We start from the raw sequence: 27,536 nt of genomic DNA on the forward strand, positions 1-27,536 counted from the left end.
CAGGAATAAGAAAATGTAATACCATGGCAAATATTAATGGAACCATATGGTTTGGGTGGTGGAAACGGACAAGTGTAACTCCCAGAAGGAGGAAATTGTTGCTTTCAGAAGGGAAGGGTGTTGGACAGATAAATGACTATATGACCATATGACTATATACCACAGCAAGCCATAGCTAAATAGTAGCGTATGTAATTTTTTTTTTTTTTTTAAAAAAGAAAAGCAAAAGGCAAATAAAGTCATGAATTGCAGGAGGAATCAAATATCTAAATTTTTACTCAAAAATGCTGTCTGGTTCTGGGTGATAACAGATTTAATGTAGGGATGAATCCATGCACCAACTTCTATATACCATGCAAAATCTTTTTCCTTTTGGAAAAATCCAACTTTCTTAAAATTAGAAAACAGAGGTTTATAAAACACCATTTGCGGATCTCTTCCCCCCATAGATCAGCAGAGAATTTGCTGTAAACATCTGCTTGATAAGCCCATAATCCTGGCTTTCTAATAGAAACATCTTCTTTTAAAAAAATTGACCCTATTATTTAAAATAGTTTTAGATTTAAAAAAAAATAGAGAAGAATGTACAGAGACTTCTCATACACCTCACACCCAGTTTCCCTATTAACATGTTACGTTAGTATGGCGCACTTATCATTAATATACCAAAATTGATATGTTGTTACTAACTAAAGTCCATATGTTAATCAAATATCCTTATCTTTTCCCCAGCACGTTTCTGTTCTAGCAACCCATCCAGAATACCAAATTGCTCTAGGTGTCATCTCTTCTTAAGTTCCCTTGGCTGTGACAGTTTCTCAGATTTTTCTTATTTTTGATGATCTTGACAGTTTTGAATAATACTGGTCAGGTATTTTGCAGGGTATCCCTTAGTAGAATTTATCTGATGTTTTTACTCATAATTAGACCAAGGATTGCCTTGGCTATATGGGCTGTTTTTTGGTTCCATGTGAAGTTTAAAGTAGTTTGTTTTTTCTAATTTTGTGAAGAAAGTCAATGGTAGCTTAATGGGGATAGCATTGAATCTATAAATTGGGCAGTATGGCCATTTTTCAATATTGATTCTTCCTATCCATGAGCATGAAATGTTTTTCCATTTGTTTGTGTCCTCTTTTATTTCCTTGAGCAGTTGTTTGTAGATCTCCTTGAAGAGGTCCCTCACATCCCTTGTGAGTTTTATTCCTAGGTATTTTATTCTCTTTGTCGCAATTGTGAATGGGAGTTCACTCATGATTTTGCTCTCTGTTTGTCTGTTGTTGGTGTATAGGAATGCTTGTGATTTTTGTATCCTGAGACTTTGCTGAAGTTGCTTATCAGCTTAAGGAGATTTGGGGCTGAGAAGATTGGTTTTTTAAATATAAAATCATGTCATCTGCAAACAGAGACAATTTGACTTCTTATCTTCCTATTTGAATAAACTTTATTTCTTTCTCTTGCCTGAGTGCCCCGGCCAGAACTTCCAATACTATGTTGAGTAAGAGTGGTGAGAGAGGGCATCTTTGTCTTGTACTGGCTTTCAAAGGGAATGCTTCCAGGTTTTGCCCATTCCGTATGATATTGGCTGTGAGTTTGTCATAAATAGTTATTATTATTTTGAGATACGTTCCATCAATACCTAGTTTATAGAATTTTTAGCATGAAGAGGTGTTGAATATTATCGAGGGACTTTTCTGCATCTATCGAGATACTCATGAGGTTTTTGTCATTGGTTCTGTTTATGTGATAGATTAAGTTTATTGATTTGTGTATGTTGAACCAGGGTTGCATCCCAGGGATGAAGCCGACTTGATCGTGGTGGATAAGCTTTTTGAGGTACTGCTGGATTTGGTTTGCCAGTATTTTCTTGAGGATTTTCACATTAATGTTCATCAGGGATATTGGCCTGAAATGTTCTTTTTTTTTGTTGTGTGTCTGCCAGGTTTTGGTATCAGGATGACGCTGGCCTCATAAAATGAGTTAGGGAGGTGTCCCTCTTTTTCTATTGTTTGGAATAGTTTCAGAAGGAATGGTACCATCTCCTCTTCATACCTCTGGTAGAATTCGGCTGTGAATCTGTCTGATCCTGGGCTTTTTTTGGTTGCTAGGATATTAGTTACTGCCTCAATTTCAGAACTTGTTATTGGTCTATTCAGGGATTCAACTTCTTCCTGGTTTAGACTTGGGAGGGCGTATGTGTCCAGGAACTTATCCATTTCTTCTGAATTTTCTAGTTTATTTGTGTAGAGGTGTTTATAGTATTCTCTGATGGTAGTCTATTTCTGTGGGATCCGTGGTGATATCCCCTTTATCATTTTTTTTGTGTCTATTTGCTTCTTCTCTTTTTTCTTCTTCATTAGTCTGGCTAGCAATCTATCTATTTGCTGATCTTTTCAAATAACCAGCTCCTGTATTCATTGATTTTTGAAAGGTTTTTCCTGTCTCTATCTCCTTCAGTTCTGCTTTGATCTTAGTTGTCAGATATAAAAAGAGTTCCTCTTTAAAAGTTTGGCTTGTTTAGCATCCTTGCTCTTTGTTCCCTACTCCCAAAGCCAAACTACATTCCTTATCCTTTATGCCTCCCTGTTTTAGTTTCAGTAAACAACTTTCCTATCATTCCTTATCTACAGAGCCCACATCTGCTAATCAATCTGTAAATCAGCCCTCCCATTGTCCACCAGTGTAATCACACTCCTGCCCCTTTCAAGTTACCCAATCAAGTTCAGTGTCGATTTGTACAGTCCAACTCCAGCTAACAGAGACTAGACACATGTCAGAGATGATAAATTCATCTTCAAAAAGTTTTAGTTCCATATTCTTCCTGTTCTTTGTTTCTCCAGTTTCTATAGTTAACTGTGCTATAAACAATCCTTCCCACCAGTCCTAATCTATAACTTACATCTGTTCTGTTCCCTTAGTTACGCACTCTACAACTATTCTTCCTGCTGAAACTACTTGTCCTACCACTGTAACCCACATCCTTGCTCTATTCAGATTAGCCAATCAAAATTAGCTTCGATTATACAATCCAACTCAGTCAGTAAAAAAAAGACACAACAGTAAAAGCCCCTTGTGTTAAAAATAAAAACCCCTGCCCACTCCTCTTGGTGTGCTTTCAAAATGACAAGTGCGAATAACACCCTTCTACTAAGAGAGGAGACCACCCCTCATATTGTCTTATGCCCAACTTCTGCCTCAGAAAGAAGAAGTAAAAACTAAAAGGCAGAAATGAAATCCACAGGCAGGCAGCCCGGCGCTGCGCCCTGGGCCTGGTAGTTAAAGATCGACCCCTGACCTAACCAGTTATGTCATCTATAGATTCCAGACATTGTATGGAAAAGCACTGTGACAATCTCTGTCCTGTTCTGTTCCATTCTGATTACTGGTGCATGCAGCCCCCAGTCATGTACCCCCTGCTTGCTCAATCAATCACGACCCTCTCACACAGACCCCCTTAGAGTTGTAGTCCCTTAAAAGGGACAGGAATTGCTCACTTGGGGAGCTCAGCTTTTGAGATGCAAGTCTGCCGAAATTTCCAGCTGAATAAAGCTCCTCACTTCTTTAACCCGGTGTCTGAGGAGTTTTGTCTATGGCTTGTTCTGCTACATTTCTTGGTACCCTGACCAGGAAGCGAGGTGATTAACAGAGGCCAAGGCAGCCCCTTAGGCAGCTTAGGCCTGCCTTATGGAGCATCCCTGTGGGGACTCCAGCCAGCTTGAGCGACGCAGATCCTGAGAGCGCTCCTGGGTAGGCATTTGCCCCAGTGGAACGCCTTGTCAGAGCAGTGCACGGCAGGCCCCCGCAGAGGGTCAACGCAGTGGCTGAACACCGGGAAAGAACTGGCACTTGCAGTCTGGACATCTGAAACTTGGTAGGACTGGTCTTTGGAACTTGACCACTCCATTTGAGTGGAAGCGTGGCCTGATCACCCATGGCGTGTCTGTACCAGCACTTTGGTTTTTGTTTTTGACTTGACTTGGATTGCTTGATACTTTGGTTTTGGTTTTGACCTGGCTTGGATTTCTTGATACTCTGATTTTGGTTTTGACTCTGGTTTGGTGTAAACTGTGAAAGTGTCTGTGTGCCCTTTTTACCTGTTCTTTGTTTTGCGGTGTGCATGTGGTGTTTTGTCTCGAGGAAGCATGGGTCAGGCACAAAGTAAGCCCACCCCACCAGGAACTATGTTGAAAAATTTCAAGAAAGGATTTAAGGGAGATTATGGTGTTACTCTGACACCAGGAAAAGTTAGAACTTTATGTGAAATAGACTGGCCAGCATTAGAGGTGGATTTCCCATCAGAAGTAAGCCTTGACAGGTCCCTTGTTTCAAAGGTATGGCACAAGGTAACCTGTAAGCCAGGGCACGCAAACCAGTTCCTGTACATAGACACTTGGTTATAGCTGGCTTTAGATCCCCCTCACAGTGGTTGAGAGAACAGCAGCATAAGCAGCTGACAGAGGCAAGGAAAGACCAGCAGAGAGAGAGAGAGAGAGAGAGGAAAGAGACAGAGAGGGAAAGAGGCAAAGAGAGAGAGAAAGTGACAGGAAGAGACAGAAAGACAAAGAGGGAGTCAAGGAAAGAGAGAAAGAGAGAGATATACAAGTAGTTAAGAAAAAAAACAGTGTACCCTATTCCTTTAAAAGCCAAGGTAAATTTAAAACCTATAATTGATAATTAAAGGTATTATCCATAACCCTATAACACTCCAATACCACTTTCTTGTTGTCAGTGTAAACAAGAGAATACCCCAAAAGCATTGAGGCCACTGATAACCCCTAGACTTCCTATCAAAAATCCTTGACCCAGGAACCTGCGGATGGCCCAAATGCATTCAATCTGTAGCGGCAACTGCTTTGCTAACAGAAGAAAGTAGAAAAATAACTTTTAGGGGAAACCTCATTGTGAGCACACCTTACCAGTTCAGAAGTATCCTAAGTTAAAAAAAAAAAAAAAAGACAAAAAGATAGCTTACTAACTTAAAAATCTTAAAGTATAAGGGTATTCTGTTAGAAAAAAAAGAAAAAAGATGATTTAACATTAACTACTGAAAATTCCCTTAACCCAGCAGGTTTCCTAACAGGGGATTTACATCTTAATTACAAAGGTTCGACCAGACCTAAGAGGAACTAAGAGGTCTGGTTCGACCAGACCTAAGAGGAACTCCCTTCAGGACAGGATGATAGATGGTTCCTCCTGGGTAATTGAAGGAAAAAAAAAAAAAAAGCCATCTATACCAATTCTAAGTTAATTTGAACTAAACAAGTTCTTATTAATAGCAAAGGATAATTGAAATCCCAAACTTACAAGGTTTTCAACAAAAGTAAAGTGTGCTAAAAGTTAACAGTGTAACATGTATTATAGTAACTTCTAATCTTGTGGCCTTAGACAGTCTAGTCCACAGACATAAAGGAAGTTCGCTTTGGAAAAGAATGGTTATCATCTTCAAAAAAAAGGGAAAAAAAGTTGGGGGGGGGCGCGAAATTTATGTAAAAAGAATGTTATATGGTAAATTCTTATCCTGAAATAAATTAACTGGTTGTTTAAAGAAAGAAATGTTTGTAATAAGTCAGAAAGTTAAGGCATGTCAAAGAATTGTCTGTGAAAGTCATGAAAGAGAAAAAAAAGTTATAAAAAAGAATTTATGCAAGAAATGTTGTATAATTTAAAAGTAATTGGGCCTCCTGAATGTAAAACTATTGAAGAAACAGTTTATGTGCAAGGTGTATAAGGAAAGTAAAATATACCTTTGGTAAAGGGATTATAAGGAGGCATAAGAATGTGGATTTTTACCTACATTAAAAGGTTAAAAAAAAGTTTTGTTTTGAAGGCTTAAGCAAGTTTTAAAACATTAATCATAAAGAAAATTCTGTGTGTAAACATATTAGCTAAAGTTAAAGAGGTATCATCCAGTTTTTCTGTGAACTAAACATTAAAATAAAAACACAACGGGTTTTTTCTTAAATCACTAACCTGCTCTTTAACAAAAACTATAAAAGGTTAAAAAGAGTCTATAAAAATCTTACCTTATGGTCCAACATTAAAAATTGAATAAATATGTCTACGAAGTTTTATTAAAACGAAGTTTAACATTAATAACACACTAATATAAAGGTGAAATTTAGCTTATCTGGTATAAAAATCACACAAGAAGCATTGTCTAATTTCTTAAAAATTATATACACTTTCCTTTCCCTCCAAACCAAAAGTCTTTTAGCACACTTACCACCCCTAGAATTTCTGGTAAACCAGCTCCAGCCTAAAGATCACGTAAGAAGGAAAACTCGAGCCAGCCTGTGAAGGAGCTTACCTTGTGCTGCTAACCACTGAGACTGCTGTTCGTACAATGGAAAGGGGATGGATTCATCACACCCAAGTCAAGAAAGCACCACCCCCTCCAGAGTCGTGGGCCATAGGGGAAACCCTACCAAACTAAGCTAAGAAAAATTTAACTCTTTCATCTATTCTGTTACTCTTTCTTCTTTCCTCACTCTATTGCTGACCATCTAGTTATTAACATAACCAAGTCAATTTTGCCTCAAACTATTGCATTTAATGCTTGCCTTGTTATACCCTGTGGGGATTTTCCAAGTCAAAGACAGCCCTCTACTTCAGAAAAGTACCTCTGACCTTCCTGACTCTCCTCAGACTGGGCATTAGTAAATTGGGACCATTTAATCCACGGAGATTTCCATAAAGACCCCAGTGCCAACTAGGAGTCTTGCCCCCCGATGTAGAGCTTTTATGCCATAGTTGGTCCAACATTCTGTGGACCACTACAGAGCAAGGATGGACTTCCCCAACCGGTTTTTGTAATTTCCTAAAACCATACGTTCATTTTACTAGAGGATCATAGAAGTTAAAGACTTAATACAAACTTTGGCAATTAAGCAGGTTACCAAGATGCAAATGCCTGGTTGGAATGGATCAAATATTCCCTCCACATGTTAAACAAAAGCAATTGTTATGCTTGTGCACATGGCAGGCCAGAGGCCCAGATTGTCCCCTTTCCACTAAGGTGGTCCTCCAGTCAACCAGGCATGGGCTGCATGGTAGCTCTTTTCCAGGATTCTACAGCCTGGAGTATTAAGTCATGCCAAGCTCTTTCTGCTATATCCGGAAGTCGAGCACCCTGCGGGTCAGCCCTCGAGGGCCATCCCGCTTCCGTCTTCCAACACTAGGTTCACTTCATGTCTCTCATGACAGGGAGAAAACTTAGCATTCCTTGGAGACCTGAAGGGATGCAGTGAGCTTAAGAATTTTCAAGAGCTTATCAATCAGTCAGCCCTAGTTCATCCCCAAGCAGATGCGTGGTGGTATTGTGGTGGACCTTTACTGGGCACTCTGCCAAATAACTGGAGTGGCATTTGTGCTTTAGTCCAATTGGCTATCCCTTTCACCCTGGCATTTCATCAACCAAAGGGAGGAAAAATAAGACATTGTAAAGTGAGAGAAGCCCCTTATGGGCCTTTCGACTCTCACATCTATTTAGATGCAATTGGAATCCAAAAGGGAATACCAGATCAATTTAAAGCCCAAAATCAAATAGCTGCAGGATTTGAGTCAATATTTTGGTGGGTGACAGTTAATAAAAATGTAGATTGGATAAACTACATCTATTACAACCAACAGCAATGAGCTTTTCATGAGTTAAAAGAAAAACTCATGTCGGCCCTAGCCCTGGGGCGACCTGACCAGACAAAACCTTTTACACTGTATGCGTCAGACAGAGAAAAAAAATGGCGGTTAGAGTTTTGACCGAGACCATGGGGCCCTGGCTGGGGCCAGTGGCCTACCTCTCTAAACAACTAGATGGCATTTCTAAGAGTTGGCCCCCATGTTTGAGGGCTTTGGCAGCAACAGCCCTGCTAGCATAAGAAGTGGATAAGCTAACTCTTGGGCAAAACCTAAAGATAAAGGCCCCCCATACTGTGGTGACTTTAATACATACCAAAGGACATCATTGGCTAAAGAATACTAGACTAACTAGATACCAAAGCTTGCTCTGTGAAAAATCCCTGCATAACCATTGAAGTTTGCAACACCCTAAACCCCACCACCTTGCTCCCCGTATCAGAGAGCCCAGTTAAACACAACTGTGTAGAGGTGTTGGACTCAGTTTATTCTAGCAAGCCCAACCTCTGAGACCATCCTTGAACATCAGTAGACTGGTAGCTGCACGTGGACGGGAGCAGCTTCACCAACCCCTGCAAAGTGACTCTGAAGAAGATGACAAGCCCTGCTCCAGTCACACCCAGAAGCTGACTGGTCCACGCACAGCCGAAGCATGAGGAAACTCATCATCGGACTCATTTTCCTTAAAATTTGGACTTGTACAGTAAGGACTTCAACTGACCTTTCCCAGACTGAGGACTGTTCCCAGTATATACGTCAAATCACTGCAGTAGGACAAAAGGTTGCTACAGTTCTATTATTTTATGGTTATTATAAGTGTACCAGGACTCTAAAAGGAACTTGTTTGTATAATGCTATTCTATACAAGGTATATAGCCCTGGAAGTGACCAGCCTGATGTGTGCTATAACCCATCCTTTTTCCTAGTGCCCATAAAAACAGGCACACTTCTAGGCTTCCCAGTCTATGCTTCCCTAGAAAAGAGAAGCATAGCTATAGGCAACTGGAAAGATGATGAGTGGCCCCCTGAAAAAAATCATACAGTACTATGGGCCTGCCACTTAGGCACAAGACGGCTAGTGGGGATACCAAACCCCCATTTTTGTGCTCAACCGAATCATACAGTTACAAGCTGTCTTAGAAATAATAACTAATAAAACTGGTAGAGCTTTAACTGTTTTAGCCCAGCAAAAACCCAGATGAGAAATGCTATCTATCAAAATAGACTAGCCCTAGACTACTTGCTAGCAGCTGAAGGAGTAGTCTGTGGAAAATTTAACCTAAACAATTGCTGTTTGCACATAAATGATCAAGGGCAAGTAGTTGAAGACATAGTTAAAGATATGACAAAACTGGCACATGTGCCCTTGCAAGTGTGGCATGGATTTAATCCTGGGGCCATGTTTGGAAATGGTTTCCAGCACTAAGAGGATTTAAAACTCTTATAATAAAAATTATAATAGTAATAGGAACCTGCTTACTACTCCCTTGTTTGCTACCTGTACTCCTTCAAGTAATAAAAAACTTCATCACTACCTTAGTTCACCAAAATGCTTCAGCACAAGTGTACTATATGAATCACTATTGATCTGTCTTGCAAGAAGACAGTAGTGAGGATGAAAGTGAGAACTCCCACTAATGAGAGAGGTTCTCAAAGAGGGGGGGATAAGGGAAGAGACCACCCCTCATATTGTCTTATGCCCAATTTCTACCTCCAAAGAAGGAAGAAGTAAAAACTAAAAGGCAGAAATGAAATTCACCTGCAGACAGCCCAGTGCCACGCCCTGGTCCTGGTAGTTAAAGATCGACCCCTGACCTAACTGGTTACGTTATCTATAGATTCCAGACATTGTATGGAAAAGCATTGTGAAAATCCCTGTCCTGTTCTGTTCCGTTCTGATTATCAGTGCACGCAGCCCCCAGTCACGTACCCCCTGCTTGCTCAATCGATCACAACCCTCTCACGCAGACCCCCTTAGAGTTGTAAGCCCCTAAAAGGGACTGGAATTGCTCACTCGGGGAGCTCGGCTTTTGAAATGCAAGTCTGCTGAAGTTCCTGGCTGAATAAAGCTCCTTCCTTCTTTAACCTGGTGTCTGAGGAGTTTTGTCTGTGGCTCGTCCTGCTACACTACAAAAGTAAAATTGCCTTACTAAGTAATCTTTTATTGAGCACACGTTTTCTTCGCAGCACCAAGCACTTGTTTCTAACCTTAGTTATTTCTTGTCTTCTGCTAGCTTTTGAATTTGTTTGCTCTTGCTTCTCTAGTTCTTTAAATTGTGGTATTAGGGTGTCAATTTAGATCTTTCCTGCTTTCTCCTGTGGGCATTTAGTGCTATAAATTTCCCTCTAAACACTGCTTTAGCTGTGTCCCAGAGATTCTTGTATGTTGTGTCTTTGCTCTCATTGGTTTGAAAGAACTTATTTATTTCTGCCTTAATTTTTATATTTACCCAGTAGTCATTTAGGAGAAGGTTGTTCAGTTTCCATGTAGTTGTGCAGTTTTGAGTTTCTTAATCCTGAGTTCTAATTTGATTGCACTGTGGTCAGACAAACTGTTTGTTATGATTTCCATTATTTTGCATTTGCTGAGGAGTGTTTTACATCCAATTATGTGGCTAATTTTAAAATAAGTGTGATGTGGTGCTGAGAAGAATGTATATTCTGTTGATTTGGGGTTGAGAGTTCTGTAGATGTCTATTAGACCCACTTGGTCCAGAGCTGAGTTCAAGTGCTAAATATCCTTGTTAATTTTCTGTCTCATTGATCTGTCTAATATTGACAGTGGGGTGTTTAAGTCTCCTACTATTATTGTGTCGGAGTCTAAATCTCTTTGTAGGTCTCTAAGAACTTGATTTATGAATCTGCGTGCTCCTGTATTGGGTGCATTATATTAGGATAGTTAACTATTCTTGTTTCATTGATCCCTTTACCATTATATAACGCCTTTCTTTGGCTCTTTTGATCTTTGTTGGTTTAAAGCCTGTTTTATCAGAGACTGGGAATGCAACCCCTGCTTTGTTTTGGTTTCCATTTGCTTGGTCAATATTCCTCCATCCTTTTATTTTGAGCCTATGTGTGTCTTTGCACTTGACATGGGTCTCCTGAATAGAGCATACCAATGGGTCTTGACTCTGTATCCAATTTGCCAGTCTCTGTCTTTTAATTGGGGCATTTAGCCCATTTACATTTAAGGTTAATATTGCTATGTGTGAATTTGATCCTGTCATTATAATGCTAGCTGGTTATCTTGACTTTTAGTTGATGCAGTTTCTTCAGAGTGTTGTTGGTTTTTACAATTTGGTATGTTTTTGCAGTGGCTGATACCGATTGTTCCTTTCCATGTTTAGTGCTTCTAGAGGAGCTCTTTTAAGGCAGGCCTGGTGGTGACAAAATTTCTCAGCATTTGCTTGTCTGTAAAATATTTTATTTCTCTTTCCCTTATGAAGCTTAATTTGGCTGGATACGAAATTCTAGGTTGAAAATTCTTTTCTTTAAGAATGTAGAATATTGGCCCCACTCTCTTCTGGCTTGTAGAGTTTCTGCAGAGAGATCTGCTGTTAGTCTGATAGGCTTTGCTTTGTGAGTAACCCAACCTTTCCCTCTGGCTGCCCTTAACATTTTTTCCTTTATTTCAACTTTGGTGAATCTGACGATTATGTGTCTTTGGGTTGCTCTTCTTAAGGAGCATCATTGTGGTGTTCTCTGTATTTCCTGAATTTGAGTGTTGGCCTGTCTTGCTAGGTTGGGGAAGTTCTCCTGGATAATATCCCGAAGAGTGTTTTCCAGCTCCTTTCCATTCTCCCAGTCACTTTCAGGTACACCAATCAAACGTAGATTTGGTCTTTTCATATAGTCTCATGTTTCTTAGAGGCTTTGTTCATTCTCCTTTTTCATTCTTTTTTCTCTAATCTTGTCTTCACACTTCATTTCATTAAGTCAGTCTTCTACCTCTGATATCCTTTTTTCTGCTAGATTGATTCAGCTATTGATACTTGTGTATGCTTCACGAAGTTCTCATGCTGTGTTTTTCAGCTCCATCAGATCATTTATGTTCTTCTCTAAACTGGTTATTCTAGTTAGCAATTTCTATAATCTTTTTTTTTAAGGTTTTTACCTTCCTTGCATTGGGTTAGAACATGCTCCCTTAGCTTGGAGGAGTTTGTTATTATCCACCTTCTGAAGCCTACTTCTGTCAATTCATCAAACTCATTCTCCGTCCAGTTCTGTTCCCTTGCTGGCAAGGAGTGTGATCCGTTGGAGGAGAAGTGTTCTGGTTTTGGGAATTTTCAGCTTTTTTGCGCTGGTTTTTCCTCATCTGCATGGATTTACCTACCTTTGGTCTTTGATGTTGGTGACCTTCAGATGGGGTTTCTGTCTGGATGTCCTTTTCGTTGATGTGGATGCTATTCCTTTCTGTTTGTTAGTTTTCCTTCTGAAAGTCAGGCTCCTCTGCTGCAGTGCAGGTCTGCTGGAGTTTGCTTGAGGTCCACTCCAGACCCTGTTTGCCTGGGTATCACCAGCAGAGGCTGCAGAACAGCAAAGTTTGCTGCCTGTTACTTCCTCTGGAAGCTTCGTCCCAGAGGGCACCTGGCAGCTGCCAGCTGGAATTGTCCTGTATGAGGTGTCCATCAGCCCCTGCTGGGAGTTGTCGCCCAGTCAGGAGACACAGGTGTCAGGGATCCACTTGAGGAGGCAGTCTGTCTCTTACCAGAGCTCGAGTGGTGTGCTGGGAGATCCTCTGCTCTCTTCAGAGCTGGCAGGCAGGTACATTTAAGTCTGCTGAAGCTGAGCCCACAGCCTCCCCTTCTCCCAGATGTTCTGTCCCAGGGAGATGGGAGTTTGATCTATAAGCCCCTGACTGGGGCTGCTGCCTTTTTTTTAGAGATGCCCTGCCTAGAGAGGAGGAATCTAGGGAGGCAGTCTGTTTACAGAGGCTTTGCTGAGCTGTTGTGGGCTTCGCCTAGTTGGAACTTCCCTGGGGCTTTGTTTACACTGTGAGGGGAAAACCGGCTATTCAAGCCTCAGTAATGGTGGACGCCCCTCCCCCTACCAAGCTAGTGCATCCGAGGGCGACTTCAGACTGCTATGCTAGCAGCAAGAATTTCAGGCCAATGAATGTTAGCTTGCTGGGCTCTGTAGGTGGTGGGATCCGTTGAGCTAGACCACTTGGCTCCCTGGCTTCAGCCCCCTTTCCAGGGGAGTGAACAGATCTGTCCACTGGCATTCCAGGCACCACTGGGGTATGAAGAAAACTCCTGCAGCTAACTTGGTGTCTGCACAAATGGCTGCCTGTTTTGTGCTTGAAACCCAGGGCCCTGGTGGGGTAGGCACCTGAGGAAATCTCCGGGTCTGTGGGTTGTGAAGACCATGGGAAAAGCATTGTATCTGGGCTAGAGTGCACCATTCCTCAAGGCACAGTTCCTCTTGGCTTCCCCTGGCTAGGGGAGGGAGTTCCCCAATCCCTGGCACTTCCCTGGTGAAACAATGCCCCACCCTGCTTTGGCTTGCCCTCTATGGGCTGCACCCCCTGTCTAACCAGTCCCGATGAGATGAGCCAGGTACCTCAGTTGGAAATGCAGAAATCACCCACCTTCTGCGTTGATCTCTGTGGGAGCTGTAGACTGGAGCTCTTCCTATTCGGCCATCTTGCCAGCCACCCGTACTGTACTTTGGAAGAAAGTCACTACATATAGCCAGCACTTTAAAAGAATGGAGAATTATGGTCCCTATCCTTAAGGTGAGAGTATCTATATAAATTGTTCGGAATACTTTTGCACCAGATATTTGTCTCTCTGTATTAAATTATTTAATCCTTTATTTATATAAGTATGGACTCATGGATATATATTCTATACTTTGTGTTATAATTCACTATGACTTTACTTACATTGTTGCTCAAATGGTCTCCTGGCTTTGGCAAATTTGAGAGAGCATTCAGTTGGCTCCTGTACTTCTTTGAGATAGCTCCATCAATATGAGTTTTTAATTTTTTCTGAGTGCCTTACTTTTTGTCACTACTAGATGCCCCAGTCTCATATTGTATATTTTATGCCCCACTCATAATCACAGACATTTCTCCAAGAAGCCCTGATTCCTTCTACTAGAGATTGGTATTAGAAACCCAGATCTAGGCACTAGGCATGCTCATTGTTACTGGGATGTCATTTCTTTTAGGCCTTCTTTTTGGCAGATTAAAGGAATATATGTGTATATTCTACCCTATCTGTAAAGGTACACTATCTTTAAATACATCAGTATGTTCTGTGACTGGCTTATTTTACTTAGTATACCATCCATGTTGTCACAAATAGCAGAATCTCCTATTTTAAGGCAGAATAATATTTCACTGTATATATGTATATACCACATTTCTTTATTCATTCATTTTTAAAAAGATACTTGAATTGTTTCCATATCTTGGTTATTGTGAGTAATACCTCAGTGAACATGGGAATACAGATATCTTTTCAAGACTCTGATTTTAATTCTTTTTTATATGTACCCAGAGGTAGAACTGCTGGGTTGTATGACAGTTTTATTTTTAATTTTTGAGAAACCTTCATATTAATACCCATAGCTACTCTACCATTTTACATCCCCGCCAACAATTTGCCAGCATTTTAATTTCTTTTTTTTGAGACAGAGTCTCGCTCTGTCACCCATGGTAGAGGGCAAAGGTGCAGTCTCGGCTCACTGCAACCTCCACCTCCCGGGTTCAAGTGATTCTCCTGCCTCAGCATCCCGAGTAGCTGGGATTACAGGCGCCTGCCACCATGCCTGGCTAATTTTTGTATTTTTAGTAGAGACAGGGTTTCACCATGTTGGCCAGGCTGGTCTCCACCTGCGGACCTCATGATCCACCCGCCTCTGCCTTCCAAAGTGCTGGGATTACAAGCGTGAGCCACTGCACCAGGCCCAGCATTCCAATTTCCACACATCCTTGCCAACATGTTACATTTCGACTTTTTAGAAAAATAGCCATTTTAACAGGCATAAACTGATATCTCATTATTATTTGATTTTCATTTCCTTGGTAAATAATGCTGCTGAGCTGAGCATCTTTATATATCTTATTTGTATGTCTTCTTCGGAGAAAAATGTGTTTAACTCCTTTGCCCATTTTTTAAAAATTTCTGCTATTGAGTTGAAGGAGTTCCTTATATATCTTGGCAATTATCAGATATATGACTTGAAAATATGTTCTCTCATTTCAGTTTGTCTTTTTATTCTGTTGATTGTTTCTTTTGCCACGCAGAGCTTTTTAATTTGATGTAGTCTTGTCTATTTTTGCTTTTCTTGCTTGTACTTTTGGTCTCATATTCAAAAAATCATTGCCAAGACCAATGTCAAGATTTTCCCCTATGTTTTTGTCTAGAAGTTTTACATTTTCAGGTAGTGACTATACTAGTTAAACTGATAGAAGAAGAGAATACAATAGTGGTTGCTAAGGGCTGGAGAGTGGGGAAAATAGAGTGCTTGTTGTTCAATGGGTACAAAGTTTTAGTTATGCTAGCATAGTAAATTCTAGAGATCTGCTGTACAACATACTGTTTATTGTTAACAACATGGTATTTTGTGTTTCAAAATTTCTTAAGAGGGCAGATCTATTTTGTCTTCCTATCACAAAACAAACAGAAAACGAAAACAAAATAAAAAGGCGGGGCGTGGTGGCTCATACCTGTAATCCCAGCACTTTGGGAGGCGGAGGTGGGTGGATCACGAGGTCAGGAGATCAAGACCATCCTGGCTAACATGGTGAAACCCCGTCTCTACTAAAAATACAAAAAAAAACCCCAGGCACGGTGGTGGGCGCCTGTAGTCCCAGCTACTCGGGAGGCTGAGGCAGGAGAATGGCGTGAACCCGGGAGGTGGAGACTGCAGTGAGCCGAGATCGTGCCCCTGCACTCCAGCCTGGGTGACAGAGCGAGACTCTGTCTCAAAATAAATAAATAAATAAATAAATAAATAATAAAAAACAGAGACACCACAAAACTTTGGAAGGTGTTGAATATGTCAATTATTTTGATGTGTTGATGGGTATTTATTTGCATATGTACAAACTCATCAAATTTTACATAACAAAAAATGTGCATGTTTCACTGAGATACAATCACTATACAAGGAACTGCACATATTATTGTCTAAAATTTGATGAGTTTGTGCAGTTTTTAAATAGTGATTATATCTCAATGAAGTTGTTTAAAAACATCAGTGAAATAAATAAATACATAAATAAATAAGGAACCAACTTTAAGTGAAACATGAGTTCTTATGCATGTGTTCAACATATGAATTATTTTAGCCCTTGAAACTCAACAATCACTATCCACCAACTCTTTAATTAATGTTCAATTAAAATATACATGTATAGCAATAGGAATATTGTTAACCCATATGTCCATGGAATACAACTTTATTAACTAGAGGGCAGTGTCTGTGAGCAGTTCCTTTTACCTTTATACTTACAGGCTCCACTTATTTTCAATGTTATTTAGTTCAGCCCTCCTCCACCCCCAAACTCCTTCAGTGAGGTTGCCTTACACATTCACAGCAGAGTGAGATTTTCTTGTCACAGTCTGCATTCCTTCCAAATTCCTGACCTTTTAATTTATATTTTTTATATTGTATAAATTAAGGTTCACTCTTTGTGCTGTAGCTGTCTATGGGTTTCAACAATTGCATAGTGACACATATCCACAGAATAGTTGTAGTATCATACAGAATATTTTCCTCTAAAAATTCTCTGTGCTTCATCCATTCATCCTCCTCCTTCTCTCCTCTATTCCCTTTGAAGTTACTGATCTTTTTACTGTATCTACAGTTTTTTAAGTAATTCAATCATTCACAATTTTGTACAAATATTATTACAGCCAATTTTAGAACATTTTCATTCCCCCATAAGGAAATTCTCCACCCTTTAGGCTTCACCCTCTTCCCTTAAAGTTCTCCATCTCTACATTAGTAGGAAACAATTATTTGGCTTCTGTCTCTATGTATTGCCTATTCTGAAAGCTTTAGTTAAATGGAATAATATAATATGTGGCCTACTATGTCTGGCTTCTTTCACTTAGCATACTGTTTTCAGGCTCCATTCATGCTGTAGCATATATGATTGCTTTCTTTTTATTGCTGAAAATATTTTATAGTATAAATATACCAAAATTTATTTATTCATTCATCAGTTAATAAAAATTTGTGCTGTTTCTACTTTTTGCTTATTATGAATGATGCTGCTATGAACATTTGTATACAAGTTTTGGTGTGAACATAGGTTTGCATTTCTCTTGGGTATATAACTAGGGGTAAAATTCTTGAATCACATGGCAATTCTATGTTTAACCATTTGAGGAATTTCCAGACTGCTTTCCAAAGTAGCTGCACCATTTTCCTTTCATACCAGTAATGTCTTCCTTTCTTTTTTGAATGACACTCATCACCATTTATATATTTATGTGCATTTATATATTTATGTGTGCTGTCTCCACCACTAAAATGTTTTCTATTCTTAGCACAGGCACTTTACATAGGATTCACAACTCTGTGTTCAATACCCCAAACAATGACTGATACAAGTAATACTTGATGAATAATTAATAAATTAGAATAAACTTTGTGAGTTAAAATTAGGCTGCAGTACAGATCTTTGGATATATGCATGGTGTTTTATTACTACCAATTCCACCAAAAAATAAAGAGATCAGAAACAAGTATTGTGAAATGGTGCCATAAATATTTTTAAAATTGTGTCTTGTATTGCTTTTCATTTTTTAAAGGTATGAAATACTTCAATTAAAATTGTTTTAAAGAATCTGTAATGAAAATGAAACAAATGACATAGATTTAACATTTTTTAAATTTTGCTGAAATGATAGGTATTTTTCAAGTCAAAGAAAACAGATAAAAATGATTCCTGAAATTCCAGCAAAAAAGAAATGTGACTCTGTGGGAAAGATGACTGAAGAAAGGTGGGCTTAGAAAAGAGATAATTAGGTAGAAGAAATGCATAATTTGCTATTTTACTCTTTCTTTATAATATTAATATTAATATTTATGAGAGAATATGTGAAAGAGAGGTCAATGTTCTGTATTGAATCTACTAAGAGAGGACCCAAGAAAGGAAAGGAAAGAAAAAAGGAAGACCTTTGAGACTTTCACTTTTTATGAACTCTTCTATGAACTTCATATGAACTATAATCCCCCTAATAGTCCTAACCTATAAGAAGTATGATGTGCATCTTAAGAAAACTGAGGTTCATAAAGGGAATATAACCTTCCAAATAGCATAAAACAGAGTAATATTTGCACTCATAACTCTGTGAGTCCAGAATTCATGGACACTTCACCATACAAAGCTGACTTCCCAAGAATTACTTTGTCTCCAGCATCATCTGGAAAGCATTCTGCCTCCAGTTGTCTTCATAATTATTCTGGTTTGCTTGGCAAGTAGCTCCTTTCTTTCTCCCTTCCTCCCTTCCTTTTTTTCTCCTTCCTCCCTCTTTCCCTCTCTCTTTCTCAGCTCTTCCTTTCTTTTTTAAGTTCGTTTAGTGGTTAAGAAGAGGGGGTTTGTAGTAAGACTGTTTTAGGGGCTGAATTGTGTCCCCTTTCAAATTTATATGTTAAAGTTTTAACTCCCAGTACTTCAGAATTCAACTGTATTTAAAAACAAGGCCTCTAAAGAGGTTACTAAGAATAAATGATATCATTGTTGTTGAGTCCTAATCCAATATGACTGGTATCCTTATAAAAACAGGAGATTAGGACACATAGAGGAAAGACTGAACATCTATAAATCAAGGACAGAAGGCTCAGAAGAAACCAATCTTACTGATCACCTTGATCTCAAACTTATAGCCTCCAGGACCATGAGGAAATAACAAACTATTCATTTTTAGCACTTTGTTATGGCAGCCCTAGCCAACTAAAACAGACTATAAAGCTTCAAATATCAGTTCCGTAACTTACTAATTATATGAATTTGATACTATATTTACTTCCTATTTGTCTCTATTTACTTATCTATAAAATGAGTATTTTACTAGAACCTACTACATAGTATTATGAGGATTAAATATAAAAGAATTAGAATAGTGACTAGCTTGATAATGTTAGCTATTATAATTTTTATAAGTAATCCTTGAAAACCTCTTGGGTACACTGTAGAAACAGAAGCTCAGTATTTATAGATCTTATTCTGCATTGAGAGTGTCATCTCAGACTTTTTGAAGGTCTAAAAATATAACTGAAAAATAGCACTGATTTGGAAAGAGTTTAGGATCAAACCGAGAGACATTTTCATTTGAATTTGGTTAAGCATGGGAGCTTAGATTTGAAAGACTACAAGTGGTAAGGTGAAGCAGTACAGGTCTCAATGTAAAAGCCATGTTCTAAAGATTCAGATCCATTGGAGCTAAAATATTTCGGCAATTTGGCTTTGGTGGCCAGAAGAAAAAACCTCAAAAGGAATAGCAACAGATATTGACAAAAATGAAATTTATGGGATGAAAAAAAAGAGCAAGAAGCTCACATAGAATTAAAGAGAGTAATAGGATTAAATCATAACATTAAATTTCCAGTTCATTATTTTGGGAAAAGCATGATACAACTAGCAGGCAGTTATTGATCTGTTTTATCATTAGTTTTGGGGTATACACATTATTTTATCATCTTTAAGTGAATCTAGAAAAAAATTTATGGTGCTAAAATGTATACTAAAAGCATGGTACTTATCTAAAGTTTCTAGTTCAGATTTTTCTCTTTATTACATATTGTTGAATTTTTTTCTTTTTTAAAGTTTTACTATTAATCTCTAAGCTCAGTGAGTACTTTGCCATGTCTAAAAGAAGGAAATTTCATTTTAGCTGCTGATTTATGGTGTACCAGTGGAAGACAGGAGAGACAAAACCTGACAACCAGAAAAGAAAAAAAAATAAATTGAAGAATCTTTCTAATTTTCTGCTCAGCAGTGGCTAATGTTGTTGTCCTCTTGTTGTTGATTACTTCCATCCACTCAATTTGGCTGATCTCCAGGGGGCCTACCCTTCTGTCCACTAAAACCTGGCAGCCTGTTTTTTTTTTTTGTTTTTTTGTTTTTTATCTTTAACTGATGTGCTTTCATTTTGTTTTATTTTGTTTTGATTGTTTTTCATTTTGGGTGAGTTTACAGCACACTAATACCAAAGAAAATGAATGAAGAAAACATTAGAATAAAACTATGGTGGAGGAGAAGGGGAACAACAAACTCTACAGGAATTCTGATAGCTTTCTATTTCCTTTTTTTGAAGTTTACTTTTTGTAAGTAGTATTCTCAATTGTAAATCCACAAAATATTGAGAATAACTAGGATCTGCAAATGGATTTTTGTTAATAAACATTCTTTACTAGATTTCCAACTGTATTTCCCCAATGGAGAACTTGCATAATCTCAGGGAGAGGTTTGAGAGCCAGATTTTTCTCAGGAAAAGAGTATTTCCTGAATAAATACATTGTGGGAATGCAAATGTTTGAGCAGTTTCCCAGGGGAGGTTTAAGGCTGTGTGACTGCACATTTGCCACGTACCAAATTCTAACAAGTCGGCACAGAGCCTGCTTTATCTCTTTATTAATGTCCCTGTTGGGTCCCACATTTTTGGGATGTCGAGTCATCACTATAAAGATTATTTTGGCATTAAGGTTCTTTATATATGACATAAAATTAAAAAGATAAAATTTTGTAAATTTGGCTGTATGCTGAATATATACCACATTTATTTAAAGCAATAATATTAGAAGTGCAAAGATGTATCATTATAAAACATCATTTTTTATAATGATTTACTATTTTCACAGTGGTTTCTTATCTGTTAGACTACATATTGACAATAATACTGCACAAGTATGTTGAATAGTGCTATGCAGGTACGTTGAATTTATCTTAGAGCTACATAATATATTTTTCAGCATTATATGACTAGATGGCTAGTAAGTGACAAAGGCAGAACTAGAACCTGGACTACATTATCCCAGAACATCCTGAAAAATAAACAAAATATATGAAATAGAGGCCAAAGCCCAACCCAGGAAAATATAATAAATAAATATATTAATTAAATTTGTCTATATTTTTGATTCAGTGAGTTGCCTAAATGTTTTCTATTTCTAAATTAAAATCTAAATTTCATTTATATTTATTATCATAAAGTACTTCTACATCACTCTATCCACATATATAGGAATCTGGGTTTCAGCCCAAACCCTAATTAACCTCATCAGAGAAGGGCATAGGTCATAAAGCTTAGAAACCTGGAGAATTGCCTCTCACACCTGGGAATAGGGCAAAGAAGTTCACCCAACAGTCAAACCCTGAATGAATGGATTAGTACAAGCCTAAACAAGAGAATGTCTAAAGAGATACTTGAAAATCTGTTAAGTATTATATTTATTTTCCCTTCAAACTTGAAAGGAAATACAAAGCATTTATATACCAGTTTTTTTTTTTTTTTAAATCTTGGCTAAAGAGTTGAAAAGAGCAAACCCTGTTTTATTTCAGCCTCCTTTCAAACATGTCATTATGGTCAATTCAAATTATCTGGGATGAATTGTTATATGAAGATTAAGTCTGTTTAGATTTGCTCTGTAGATGCCATTTTATTACTATAGGAACGTTAAATTACAGTTTGTCCTTCTAATTATAACAATCATAATGTAAATAGCAGTTTCCATTGTTGAATCTATTATTATTGCTTTTCTCATTTGTATCTCATACTCACCTTAAAATAACATTATCTTATGCTAATTTTATAAAGGTAAGAAACAATGGTTCAAAAAAACAAAGTAAATTGTCCAGAAAACAGCAGTGTAACTATATTTGACCCTGAAGCAAATCCCTTTAGTCACTGCTCTATGCTGTCAGATTTTTTAAGATAGTGTTGGTAAAAAAAAAAAAAATTAGTAAAAATCATATTTAACACTGATGTATAGATTGAGTAGTGTGACTCCTTTTTATAAAAATGGTAAGAATTTGAAAAAGGCAGTAAAGATTTGATACAGGCAGTCACCATCTTATAATGGAGTCATTCCAAACTATGTTGGTAGGACCAGTTTTTTGGAACACTGAACATACAATATTATAAATGAAATTTATGTTGATAGTTAACTGGTAAAAACAAACGAACACGAATAAAAAAGCCTCAATGCATAAGGATGAACTAGTCCAGATTTGAAGTTTGGTAAGAATGCTGTATCAGACCCAGTTCAAGGTGGCTTTTATTTGCTATCACTTCCAAACAGCCAATAAGTCTTAGAATGGATCTTCACCAGGTAAGAATACAATTGATTCTGTGAGTGAAGCTCTCAGAAGCTCTCTCAGTCTATTAGGGTTGCTGTAACAAAATATCACAGACTGTGTGGCTTAAACAACAGAAATTTGTATCTCACAGTTCTGGAGGCTAGAAAATCCAAGATCAAGGTGCTGGTCCAGTCGTTCCTGGTGAGGGCTCTCTCTTGGCTTGCCAATGGTGGCTGCTTTCTCCCTATGTCCTCACGTGGCCTTTCCTGTCCTGTGTGCACATGGAGAGAAAGAAAGATATCTTTTCTCTAAGGCCTTCTTTAAGGCCATCAATCCTATTGAATTAGGATTGAACATTTATTATCTCATTTACGTTAATTACCCCCTAAAACCTTACCTTCAAATACAGTCACGTTGGGGGTTAGGTATCCAACATTTTGGGGAAACACAACTCAGAGCAGGAACATTCCTAGTGTTTCAAGAAATTGTCTCTAACTTGGTTGCAAGTTTGTCTCGGAAGTGGGGGTCACTGCCTTTCTATCAGTAGGCTGGAGCTGAAGATACATCAGCCCTAGAGTGCACTTTCTAATGTGCAATTCAATTTTTTCCTTTCCACATAGCTATAGCCTTTGATTCTCTGTTTCTTGTGGCATTACTAACCTTTAGGCAGGACTGGTCATATCAATCACATTTCTATTGAAAATATAGCAATTGCCAACTTCTTATGTTGTACATTTTATGATAATTTGCCCAAACTATGGTGTTTGTTTATTCGTTTGTTTTTGGTTGTTCCTTAAGAGTGAAGAACTGGTCTGGGAAAGTGACTGTTTTCTAGAAGTGTTCTCCAATGAGAAAGTGTATTTTTTGCTCACAATAAGCAGGAAAGACTTGGCAGGGAAAACAGATCCTCACCATCGAATTCCTTCTCTACCCTTATTTCTCAACTGTAATTGCAAATCACATGTAAGAGAGCAGAAGGCACTGCCCTGGAGGTCAATTCTTGTAACCTGAAATTGAGTAATATATTTGTTTTCTGATTCAGTTAGTTGTGCAGACTAACTATGAAAGTACCCAGAAGGCTTGTTTTGAAATTGGAGATCTTTTTCAAAATTGTGCATAATAAAATTCGCATACTAAACATTCTAAGGGCCCTAATCTAAATATGTAATATTTACCACAAGATTTTAGGAAAATGATTAGTTATTATCACGAATATGAAAAAAGGTGGAAAGACATTCCCAATGGCAGCAGAGAGAAAACCTGGTAAATCCTACCCATATTGTCAACATTATCTCTTCACTTTTGGCATCGTCCCCTGACTTAATCACATGAATGGAATGGAAGTATTGCTTCTATATAAAATCTCTACTCAAGTGGTGTCTTTCAGAGCGTAAAATAACTTGATGGTTACGTTCTCTTCCTTCCTATGCTTTTTAAATCACTGTACCTCTTCCTGTGTTACACATTATATATTTATTTGCTTACTCTGTCTTTTCTCTCAAATGTAAGCTCTTTAAATATGGGAATCATGTTTGTTCTTTCTGGTACCCTCTGGAACTCAATGGATATTTGTGAAATAAATCTTTTATGAATTAAAAATTCAGTAAAAATTGTTTTATTTTGTATTCCTTTTACAGAAAGTAAAAGGTCACTGGAGAAATTTAAAACAAATATATAAGGTAAAATTATTTTAAATGGTATGAATAAAAGTGAATATAATGGGTAATGGGCCTCGAGTATAAACTAATCCTTTATTAGGGAAGACAATTATTACTTAACTAATCATTTTTCCTTTCTTCCACCTTTGTTTCTCACAAAACCTGTCCATATTGTGTACTCATAAAATGTATTCTCAAAACTTCTATTAAATGGACAGTAATGGAATCACAGCAGCATCCGGCCACAACTGACTTGCCAAGGAGTCAATACCTTTACAGACTCAGGCTAACTACTGTCTGTAGAAAGCTGTGTGGTATAGAGTTCTACAGAGGGCCAATACTAGAGAGGCTGCTGCAGTAAACTTAGTTGTTTATATTTTAGTTTCTGGCTTAGCTCATGACTGTAGAGTCTCTAATATGCTCTATATTCTACCAAAGAATTCCAAATTGTGCTTTCAAGGTCTTATTATATAAGATGTTTATTGTGTCTGAATGAATTCAGTCCGACAATGAATCATTAAAATGTGATGTATTTTATCAGCACCTTATTGATGTAATAATTCGTTTCTTTTTACAGTTATTACAAGTGTCAATAACAGAAAAATATTCACAGAAATTGTTCTTTTTTTTTGCAACCATTTGATCATAAATTTTCATATCAATTTTCTATTTAAAAATACCGATAGCATATTCCTCTTTTCATATGATTTATATGATCATGATAATCGTACAAGTTCTATGTCAACCAAAAATTTTATTTTTCCTCATCTCTGCAATGGGAAAAATTAAAAAAGGTTTACCAATGCAGTCACCTAGAAATCGACAATTTTATGTTTGATGCCATTTACAAAAAGTTTATTTTTCATGTAAGTGATACATTGACATGTCTAAAGACAGCATTCTATTTGATATTATTAAAATTGTATTCATTATAGTTAAATACAATTTTGCTATGACCTTTTATAATACACTTAAATACTTTCTTCCAAAGGTAGAAAGGATTGAGAGAATGAAGATTTCTTACCAACCGCTTTTATTTAAAATTTTTTTTCGAAATTGGAGTATTCTATTTATTTTTAGCTACATATTTAACTAACTGTTCTATTCTTTTAGTATTTAAAATATTAAAACTGTCTTTTTACATTGGAAAAGTAATACATGTATATTTTTCCAAATCATAAAACATAAAGCAGAATAAAGAAAATACAGAATAACCATCAATCTACCTATTCAGAAGCAACCTCTGGTTGTATATGATTTCTTATGCATGTTAATATGTATAAGTGTGTGTATATGTGTGATTATATTTATATGAGCATATGTGAATGATCATTGCACATATATTGTTTGGTAACCTCCTTTGTCATTGAATGAGATAATATTGATAACTTTTGAGTTGCAGGCAAGATGGCTGAATAGAAACAGCTCTGTTCTGCAGCTTCCAGTGAGATCAATGCAGAAGGCGTGTGATTTCTGCATTTGCAACTGAGGTACCCAGCTCATCTCACTGGGACTGGTTAGACAGTGGGTGTAGCCCATGGAGAGCAAGCCGAAGCAGGGTGCTGCGTTGCTTCACCTGGGAAGCACAAGGGGTCAGGGAACTCCCTCCCCTAGCCAAGGGAAGCCTTGAGGGGCTGTGCCATGAAGAACAGTGCATTCTGGCCCAGATACAATGCTTTCCCCATGGTCTTTGCAACCCGCAGACCAGGAGATTCCATCGCGTGCTTACGCCATTGAGGCCCTGGGTTTCAAGAAAAAAATTGGACAGCCTCTGGGCAGTCATCTACCAAGCTGCGGGAGTTTTTTTTTTCTTACCGCAGTGGCGTCTGGAATGCCAGTGAGACAGAACCGTCATCCCCTGGAAAGGGGGCTTAAGCCAGGGAGGCAAGTGGTCTAGCTGAGTGGATCTCAGCCCCATGGAGCCCAGCAAGCTAAGATCCACTGGTTTGAAATTCTTGCTCCTAGCACAGCAGTCTTAAGTCGACTGGGATACTCCAGCTTTGTCAGGGGAGGAGCATCCGCCATTACAGAGGCTTGAGTAGCCGGTTTTCCCCTCACAGTGTAAACAAAGCCCCAGGGAAGTTCTAACTGGGCGGAGCCCAGCACAGCTCCTCAAACCCACTGTAGCCAGACTGCCTCTCTAGATTCTTCCTCTCTGGGCAGGGCATCTCAGAAAGAAAAACAGCAGCCCCAGTCAGGGGCTTATAGATCAAACTCCCATCTCCCTGGGACAGAGCACCTGGGGAAGGGGTGGATGTGGGCGCAGCTTCAGCAGACTTAAACATTCGTGCCTGCCAGCTATGGAGCGAGCAGCAGATATCCCAGCACAGTGTTCGAGCTCTGCTAATAGACAGACTGCCTCTTCAAGTGGGTTCCTGACCCCCGTGCCTCCTGACTGGGAGACACCTCCCAGCAAAGGTCAACAGACACCTCATACAGGAGAGCTCCAGCTGGCATATGGTGGGTTCGCCTCTGGGATGAGGCTTCCAGAGGAAGGAATAGCAGTAATCTTAGCTGTTCTACAGCCTCCACTGGTGATACCCAGGCAAACAGGGTCTGGAGTGGACCTCAAGCAAACTCCAGCAGACCTGCAGCAGAGGGACCTGACTGTTAAAAGGAAAACTAACAAACAGAAAGGAATAGTATTATCAACAAAGAGGACATCCACACAGAAACCCCATACAAATGTCACCAACATCAAAGACCAAAGGTACATAAATCCAGAAAGATGAGGAAAAACCAGCACAAAAAGGCTGGAAATTCCAAAAACCAGAACATCTGTTCTCCTCCAAAGGATCACAACTCCTTGCCAGCAAGGGAACAAAACTTGATGAAGAATGAGTTTGATGAATTGACAGAAGTGGCTTCAGAAGGTGGGTAATAACAAACTCCTCCAAGCTAAGGGAGCATGTTCTAACCCAATGCAAGGAAGCTAAGAACCTTGAAAAAAGTATGGAGAAATTGCTAACTAGAATAACCAGTTTAGAGAAGAACATAAATGACCTGATGGAGCTGAAAAACACAGCATGAGAACTTCGTGAAGCATACACAAGTATCAATAGCTGAATCAATCTAGCAGAAGAAAGGATATCAGAGATTGAAGATCAACTTAAGGAAATAAAGCATGAAGACAAGATTAGAGAAAAAAAAGAAAAGGAATGAAGAAAGCCTCCAAGAAATATGAGACTATATGAAAAGACCAAACCCACATTTGATTGGTGTACTTGAAAGTGACAGGGAGAATGGAAAGAAGTTGGAGAACACTCTTCAGGATATTATCCAGAACTTCCCCAACCTAGCAAGACAGGCCAACATTCAAATTCAGGAAATACAGAGAACACCACAAAGATACTCCTTGAGAAAAGCAACCCAAAAACACATAATCATCAGATTCAACAAGGTTGAAATGAAGGAAAAAATGTTAAGGGCAGCCAGAGAGAAATGTTGGGTTTCCCATAAAGGGAAGCCCATCAGATTAACAGTGGATCTCTCTGCAGAAACTTTACAAGCCAGAAGAGAGTGGGGGCCAATATTCCACATTCTTAAAGAAAATAATTTTCAAGCCAGAATTTCATATCAAGCAAAACTAAGCTTCATAAGTGAAGGATAAATAAAATATTTTACAGACAAACAAATGCTGAGAGATTTTGTCACCACCAAGCTTGCCTTACAAGAGCTCCTGAAGGAGGCACTAAATATGGAAAGAAACAATCGGTACCAGCCGCTGCAAAAACATAACAGATTGTAAAGACCATCAACACTATGAAGAAACTGCATCAACTAACAGGCAAAATAACCAGCTAGCATCATAATGACAGGATCAAATTCACACATAGCAATATTAACCTTAAATGTAAATGGGTTAAATGCCCCAGTTAAAAGACATAGACTGGCAAATTAGATAAAGAGTCAAAACCCATTGGTGTGCTGTATTCAGGAGTCCCATGTCACGTGCAAAAACACACATTGACTCAAAATAAAGGGAT

General features: G+C 38.4%; 1 protein-coding gene and 1 long non-coding RNA gene across 6 annotated transcripts in view; one reads left to right on the forward strand and one right to left on the reverse strand.

Annotated features, from left to right (window-relative positions):
- The window catches only part of LOC129532142 (uncharacterized), an 84,689-nt gene that overhangs the window by 44,271 nt on the left and 12,882 nt on the right, over positions 1-27,536 (forward strand). The gene's annotated exons all lie outside the window — the stretch shown is intronic.
- TFPI (tissue factor pathway inhibitor) overlaps positions 1-27,536 on the reverse strand; it is an 88,702-nt gene that overhangs the window by 41,515 nt on the left and 19,651 nt on the right. For 2 of the 5 annotated variants that reach the window (XM_019022581.4, XM_055380360.2), the window contains exon 2: positions 22,042-22,163. The exons of 1 other annotated variant lie outside the window; for it this stretch is intronic. The gene's annotated coding sequence lies outside the window, so the exon portion shown is untranslated. Of the gene's footprint in view, positions 1-6,304; positions 6,328-13,219; positions 13,289-22,041; positions 22,164-27,536 lie in introns of those variants that run through there. 2 more of the 5 variants (XM_019022582.4, XM_004032936.5) reach the window with 2 other exon arrangements.

This window comes from Gorilla gorilla, chromosome 11 (genome assembly GCF_029281585.2).
Source record: "Gorilla gorilla gorilla isolate KB3781 chromosome 11, NHGRI_mGorGor1-v2.1_pri, whole genome shotgun sequence".
Taxonomy (NCBI): domain Eukaryota; kingdom Metazoa; phylum Chordata; class Mammalia; order Primates; family Hominidae; genus Gorilla; species Gorilla gorilla.